We start from the raw sequence: 8529 nt of genomic DNA on the forward strand, positions 1-8529 counted from the left end.
TAAATGTGGTTTCAAATGATGTGTAGTTATAACTACCAAAACCAAAAGTGTACAGTAATATCCGTACTCATTGAGATAAAAAGTGATTTTAAATCGACATAAAACCCATTTAGATTTTATAAATAAAATCCCGTAAACTTTATGGATTGTTATATCCCTATGTGAGTCGCTATAATCATATTATGACTATGTGAACCTGCCACGACGTTTCTCAGGCGTCGCGGAAACTGAAATGACATTTGTCACCTGTAGACCTGCAGGTCCCACTGTAGCTAGCAACAAGGTGTTGGGTGTCAAACCCAATATAGATCTATATACAAGTATCACGTTCTCCCTCCAGGATATTCTGATTATAACTACCAGGAATTATATCCCGCACTCGGACGTACGGGGAGAGAATGTATCACAATATATGTTAACAAGTTTACGTGAAATGTGTGTGAATATAAATCTTTTGTAACACCGTGAATTTCAAAACAAAATTTTCAAATTTTCGTAAAACATAATTCAATTAATATTCATAAAACAACCATATTAATTATCCAACTCAAGTCAATACAAAATCCCAAGATCACAAATGTATAAACTCCGTGTGTGTGTACGGATCAAGCCGGCGCCTTCCCGCGGTCGTCACTAGTACCTGAAACAATAACATCAAACACTGTAAGCACAAAGCTTAGTGAGTTCCCCAAAATACCACATATAACAAATATTAGCCACTCGAGGCTATAACTCTGTGGGTCCGTGCACCCAAACTCTGTGAACCCTCAGGTTCTAACTCTGTAAACATGCACAACATAAATCACATAGAAATAATGTAGTACAACACATCACATACATAGCATACAAATACTCTATCACATAACTCTGGTTACCTATTCAAGGTAAAGTATAGTGAGAAGACTCACCTCGCGTATCTCGGTATCTCACGAATCCTGGTAATCCCTCGTGCTCGATCCTCCGAGCTCTAATCCTCCTATAACATCATATATCTCTGATTAACACTTTATATCTCTAAGGTTGACTATCCCTAAGAAGTCAACACAGGTCAACTCCGGTCAACGGTCAACGGTCAACTTTGACCGGACTCGGCGAGTCTAGATGTTTTCACCAACTCTCTAGGATTCCCCTCCTACATGTCGAGTACTCCCCCTGACTCGATGAGTTCTACCTGGAAGAATCGCGGGGCCACCCCGACTCAACTCGCCGAGTCTCAAGAACAGCTCGGCGAGTCCCAGTCCGACTCAGTTCACCTGTCGACCCTCTCTAACTCACCCTGACTCACTGAGTCAACCTATGACTCGACTGGACCACTCACTGAGTGAACTCAAGGCAATCTTCAAACTACTCGCCGAGTCTGTTCATCGGACTCGGCGAGTCCATGCCATGCAACCACTCCAACTTGCTTCTAAGGTCAGATCTGCTTCCAGAATTTATAGATCTGGCCTTCCTAGACTGATTCATCACGTAAAGCCCCTAGCTTGGTGTCCATAACACACCCCATGGCTCATAAATAGCATTTGACCTAAGGCATAAGGATTCCAATCCAAAACCTCCATTGATTCCCAAAAAGCTTGGGCAAAGGGACACTCTGGACCTCAAAGGGTCCAGATCTATGGTTTAAATCACTTAAGGGACCAAGGGAGCACTAGATCTAGCCACAAGAGGGTTCAACAAACCCTAAATCAAAATAAACATCAACATGGAAAAAGGATAGCTCGAAATTATTACCACAATAGTGATGCTCTGGACTCCAAACTCTCAGAAAATGGCTCCACTTGCTTTCCCTTAGCTGGTTCTCCCTTTCCTTGCAAAAATGACACCTCCAAGATCAATAATGGCCTCCTACTTTGCTCCAAACGCTCACACTCGATTAGGGTTTCACTCAAGGGACTGGTGAGCACAAATGACGGCCATAAGGCCCTTTAAATAGGTCCCAAACCCAAGAAATTAGGGTTTCATTACACAGCGCGGACTCGCCGAGTCCATATCCTGGACTCTCCAAGTCCAGGCGCGATCCCGCGACCAGATCCGCGATCCTACTCGGCGAGTCTGAGCTCCAACTCGCTGAGTCCCCTCTCAGAACATCAAAATCATAAACATAAAAGATACCTAGAAATCCGGCTGTTACAACTCTCCCCCACTAGAACTAGATTTCGCCCTCGAAGTCTCGCTCTGGAAATAGCTCCGGATGCTGCTCCTGCATCACACGCTCTGGCTCCCAGGTCATCTCCGATCCCCTCCGGTGTTGCCACTGAACCAACACCAGAGGTACCTCCTTATTCCTCAGAACCTTGATCTTCCGATCTCTGATGGCCACTGGTCTCTCGGCATAATTCAGGCTTGCATCCACCTGAATATCCTCTAATGGAACCACTGCCGATTTATCAACTATACACTTTCTCAACTGCGACACATGAAAAGTGTCGTGGATCTGCCCCAACTCTGCTGGCAACTCCAAACGATAGGCTACCCGACCTACCCTCGCAATCACACGAAATGGTCCAATATACCGGGGCCCCAACTTGCCCCTCTTCCTGAATCGAATCACTCCGTTCCAAGGAGAAACCTTCAGGAGAACGAAGTCGCCGACCTGAAACTCAAGCTTGGACCGGCGTTTGTATGCATAACTCTTCTGTCGGCTCTGGGCGGTCAATAACCTCTGTCTGACCAGCTGTATCTGCTCTGTCGTCTAAATCACAATCTCTGTACTGCCCATCACTCTCTGCCCAACCTCTCCCCAACAAATGGGGGTCCGACACCTCCTACCATACAACAGCTCAAAGGGCGGCATACCAATGCTCGAATGATGGTTGTTATTGTAGGAAAACTCTGCCAAGGGTAAATACGCATCCCAGCTACCCCCGAAATCCAACACACATGCTCGAAGCATGTCCTCAAGCGTTTGAATCGTACGCTCACTCTGACCGTCTGTCTGGGGATGATATGCGGTACTAAAATGCAATCTAGTACCCAACTCCTCATGAAATTTCTTCCAGAATCTGGAAGTGAAACGCACATCACAGTCCGAAACAATCGAGATCGGCACCCCATGCCGAGATACCACTTCTCTCACATAAACCTCCGCCAAATTCTCCGCCGAAGAACTCTCACTGATGGCAAGGAAGTGAGCGCTCTTCGTCAACCTATCCACAATCACCCAAATTGCATCAACTCCTCTGGCAGTCCTCGGTAATTTGGTGATGAAATCCATAGTGATCTGTTCCCACTTCCACTCAGGAACCTCCAATGGCTGCAACTTGCCATGCGGTCTCTGGTGCTCGGCCTTAACCCTTCGGCAGGTCAAAGACCTCTCGACAAACCATGCGACGTCCCTCTTCATACAGGGCCACCAATACTCTTTCCTCAAATCCAAATACATTTTCGTAGCCCCGAGGTGGATCGAAAATTTTGATCGATGCGCTTCCTCCATCAAAGTAGTACGCGTACCGCCCACAAACGGTACCCAAATCCGACCCTGAAAAGTCATAAGCCCTCGACCATCCGAAACGAACTCTGAAACCAAACCAACGACCCGTTCCCTCTTCTGCATCTCCGGTTGCACAGCCTCGACCTGTGCCCCACGAATGGCATCCAATGCTGGAGCTATCACGGTCAATCTCATACATACATCTCGCAGTGGAGTACTCTCCGCCCTGCGGCTCAACGCATCGGCTACCACATTAGGCTTGCTCGGGTGGTACAGGATCTCACAATCATAATCCTTGACCACATCCAACCACCTCCTCTGTCGCATCTTTAGGTTGGGCTGATCCATCAAGTACTTCAAACTCTTATGGTCCGTGTATATCGTACAACGAACCCCATACAAGTAGTGACGCCAAATCTTGAGGGCGAACACTACTACCCCCAACTCCAGATCATGCGTGGGATATCTCGTCTCATGAGGCTTCAACTGCCTCGATGCATATGCTATCACATGCCCTTTCTGCATCAGTACCGCACCCAGCCCTAAAAGCGATGCATCACAAAATACTACAAAATCTTCCATCCCTTTCGGAAGAGCTAATACTGGGGCTTCGCACAACCTTTGGCGAAGCATCTCAAAGGAGGTCTGCTGCTCGGGACCCCATGAAAATGCGACACCCTTTCGGGTCAATCGGGTGAGTGGCACTGCGATCTTGGAGAAATCCTTGATAAATCTCCGATAATACCCTGCCAACCCAAGGAAGCTCCTGATCTCAGAGGGTGACTTCGGCACCTCCCAACTCATCACCACCTCAACCTTGGCCGGATCGACCAATATCCCTTCCTGATTAACAAGATGTCCCAGAAACTGGACCTCCTGCAACCAGAAATCGCACTTGGAAAACTTTGCATAAAGTTTCTCCGATCTCAAAACCCCAAGGACTTCCCTCAAATGCTCCGCATGTTGCTCTCTAGATCTCGAATATACCAAAATATCATCGATAAATACAATCACCGACCGATCCAACATCGGCCTGCATACCCTGTTCATGAGACCCACGAACACAGCCGGGGCATTGGTGAGCCCAAAAGGCATCACCACAAACTCATAATGCCCATATCGCGTTCTGAACGCTGTCTTCTGGATGTCCTCATCCCGCACTCTCACCTGATGATAGCCCGACCTCAAATCGATCTTGGAGAACCAAGATGCTCCCTGTAACTGATCGAATAAATCGTCAATCCTCGACAACGGGTAACGGTTCTTGACCGTCAACTTGTTCAATTCTCGGTAATCAATACACATTCGATGTGAACCGTCCTTCTTTATAAACAGAATGGGCGCTCCCCACGGCGAGCTACTCGGCCGAATAAACCCCTTCCCCAGCAGCTCCTGAAGCTACGAGGATAACTCTTGCATCTTTGGAGGTGCAAGACGATAAGGCACCTTAGCGATAGGCGCGGCCCCCGGAACCAAATCAATACTGAACTCTACTTGCCTCACGGGAGGCACACCCAGTAACTCCTCGGGAAAAACATCTGGAAACTCACGCACCACCGGAACCTCCTCCACTGAACTCGGTCTCTCGGAAGCCACCCACGTATCCATCACATATGCCACAAAACCCTTACAGCCCTGCTGTAGACATTGCCTCGCCCTAGCGGCCAAACAAAAGGCTGATCCTAAACGTGTACCCTCACCGTACACTGAAAGAACTCCCCCACTAGGGTCTCGTATGGTCACCAGCTGACGCTCACAGTCGATAACCGCGCCGAATCGGCTCAACCAGTCCATGCCCACAATGACACATACATCACCCATCGCAATAGGAATCAGATCAATCGGAAAATCAACCCCAAAAATCTCTAACACACATCCCCAGAGAACCTCCGTGGCACAAATCACTCTATCGGAAGCTATGGAAACCCTCAGAGGCCGACTCAATGCCTCACGACTAACACTGATATGCTGACTAAAGGCCAAAGATACAAAAGACCGACTCGCACCCGAGTCAAATAACACTAAAGCAGGCACAGAGTTCACAAGGAAGGTACCTACGCATAACATAATATAAGCATAATATCTCAACATCAAAATAAATACATGAAAGGAAACGTACCAGCCACAACATCGGGTGCGGCGCAGACCTCCTCCGCAGTCAGCTGAAAGGCTCTCCCTCGAGCTCTCGGCGCCTTGGCCTTCACAGGCCGACTCTTTGTAGCTCTGATGGTGGCAGGAGCAGATCCCTGAGATGCTCCGCGCAACTGCGGACACTCCGCCTTCCGGTGTCCGGTCTGGTTGCAGTGAAAACACACTGTAAACCCCTTGGGGCAGTCCTTGGCCATATGCCCCTCCTTGCCACATTTGTAGCAAGATCCCGCTCAACAGACTCCATCATGACCCTTGCCACACTTCCCGCAAGTGCGGCCCTTCTGGCTCCCTGGTTTGGGATCAGCGGGCTTGGCCCGCTTGGCTGCAGGCTGAGACTGTGCCGGTCCCCGATCCCTCCCCTGAGACTCCGCCTCCTCCCTGGCCTGAGTCTGAAGCTCAATCTCCCTCTTCCGGGCATTTGCCTGAAGCTCAGCAAATGTCCGGTATAAGGAGTTCGCGGCGAACTCCCGAATATCCCGTCTCAAAATGCTCAAGTAGCGGCTCATACGTGCCTGCTCAGTGGACACGTGCTCAGGGCAGAACATCGCCCTCTCATGGAAGATCCTCGTGATCGCTGTAACTGACTCAGTACCCTGCTTGAGGGTCAGAAACTCCTGTGCTAAATGCTCCCTCTCCACCTGGGGAACGTACTCATCTCGGAACATGGTAGTGAACCTCTCCCAGGTCACCGCAGAAAGCTCAGCAGGCGTATAATGCGCCGTCACAAATTTCCACCAGTCCTTCGCTCCCAAGCGAAGCTGGTTCAGCGCGAACCTTCAGATGCTCAGGAGATGAGCAAGTGAAGAAGCACCCCTCTATATCAGATATCCACCTCATAGCTGCCACCGGATCCTGTGTCCCATCAAACTCTGGGGGTTTGGTGTTGTTGATGTCCCGAAACTGCAACGCATCACCTCCTTGCGGTCTCGCAGCAGCAATTGCTGCGGTAGCCGCTGCAACAGCAGCCTCAGAAAGAGCGGCATAATGCTCGTCAAACGTCTCAATCAGTGCGGTCTTAATAGACCCGAACATCTCTGGTATCTCTGCTCTGATGACCGCAACCACCTCCTCATGGATGATCTGCCGAATCTCCTCATCACTAGCCCCGACGCCCTCCGACATATAACGTGTCCTCACCATGATCAATCTCTGAAATACAACATACGATAAATTAGAACCCGCTCGAGCATACTCACACTCGACAATCCATCCCTCCTTGATTCTTGGTATTCCAAGATTCTTATTTGGACCGTGCACCGCCCCGGTGCTTTCAGTAGTACGGGCCCAATACTACTGTCCACACCGTCTCAGTACACACCCCAAATCTTCCTCTTCGGATCCCAAATCCCAAGTACTCTATCATGCGTAGACCACTCTCTAATAGATCTCTCATAAGCCCCTCGCTGCTACCTACTCACTCTCAAGCATCTCATAGCAGCTCACCTCTCCCTAGACTAAGGCATCACAAATCAGGCCACTCTAGTCCTAATAGTAATACCTAACCTACTCTAGCATGCAGATATATCATCTCAATATCAATATTACATAATATAAAGGTATTTTGGGAAATCACCGTTCGGGCGCTTACTGATCGTACACACGTTTCTTCCTTGAATTTGTTTCTTTTTCAAGAAAATCTTTTACTCTTAGAAAAGTTAAGTTTTCTTTTGAAAATATTTTTCCAAATCCTCAGTTTGAGTTTAAATACTCCCGAAGGTGTACCCGAATCCCTCAAACCAAGGCTCTGATACCAAATTGTAACACCGTGAATTTCAAAACAAAATTTTCAAATTTTCGTAAAACATATTTCAATTAATATTCATAAAACAACCATATTAATTATCCAACTCAAGTCAATACAAAATCCCAAGATCACAAATGTATAAACTCCGTGTGTGTGTACGGATCAAGCCGGCGCCTTCCCGCGGTCCTCACTAGTACCTGAAACAATAACATCAAACACTGTAAGCACAAAGCTTAGTGAGTTCCCCAAAATACCACCTATAACACATATTAGCCACTCGAGGCTATAACTCTGTGGGTCCGTGTACCCAAACTCTGTGAACCCTCAGGTTCTAACTCTGTAAACATGCACAACATAAATCACATAGAAATAATGCAGTACAACACATCACATACATAGCATACAAATACTCTATCGCATAACTCTAGTTACCTATTCAAGGTAAAGTATAGTGAGAAGACTCACCTCGCGTATCTCGGTATCTCACGAATCCTGGTAATCCCTCATGCTCGATCCTCCGAGCTCTAATCCTCCTATAACATCACATGTCTCTGATTAACACTTTATATCTCTAAGGTTGACTATCCCTAAGAAGTCAACACAGGTCAACTCTGGTCAACGGTCAACGGTCAACTTTGACCGAACTCGGCGAGTGTGCAATGGCGACTCGGCGAGTCTAGACGTTTTCACCAACTCTCTAGGATTCCCCTCCTACACGTCGAGTACTCCCCCTGACTCGACGAGTTCTACCTGGAAGAATCGCGGGGCCACCCCGACTCAACTCGCCGAGTCTCAAGAACAACTCGGCGAGTCCCAGTCCGACTCAGTTCACCTGTCGACCCTCTCTAACTCACCCTGACTCACTGAGTCAACCTATGACTCGACTGGACCACTCACTGAGCGAACTCAAGGCAATCTTCAAACTAGTCGCCGAGTCTGTTCATTGGACTCGGCGAGTCCATGCCATGCAACCACTCCAACTTGCTTCTAAGGTCAGATCTGCTTCCACAATTTATAGATCTGGCCTTCCTAGACTGATTCATCACGTAAAGCCCCAAGCTTGGTGTCCATAACACACCCCATGGATCATAAATAGCATTTTGACCTAAGGCATAAGGATTCCAATCCAAAACCTCCATTGATTCCCAAAAAGCTTGGGCAAAGGGACACTCTGGACCTCAAAGGGTCTAGATCTATGGTTTAA

The 8529-nt window shown here is 48.0% G+C and overlaps 1 long non-coding RNA gene across 1 annotated transcript; it reads right to left on the reverse strand.

Annotated features, from left to right (window-relative positions):
* Window positions 1-719: 719 nt before the first annotated feature.
* LOC145048047 (uncharacterized) lies at window positions 720-1792 on the reverse strand. Its single transcript, XR_013682699.1, has 3 exons — window positions 1732-1792; window positions 909-976; window positions 720-780 (listed from the first exon to the last, which is right to left on the reverse strand). It is a non-coding gene; the product is annotated as an uncharacterized LOC145048047 (long non-coding RNA).
* Between the last annotated feature and the right edge of the window lie 6737 nt (window positions 1793-8529).

Source organism: Lactuca saligna, chromosome 5 (genome assembly GCF_052625555.1).
Source record: "Lactuca saligna cultivar CGN05327 chromosome 5, ASM5262555v1, whole genome shotgun sequence".
Taxonomy (NCBI): Eukaryota; Viridiplantae; Streptophyta; class Magnoliopsida; order Asterales; family Asteraceae; genus Lactuca; species Lactuca saligna.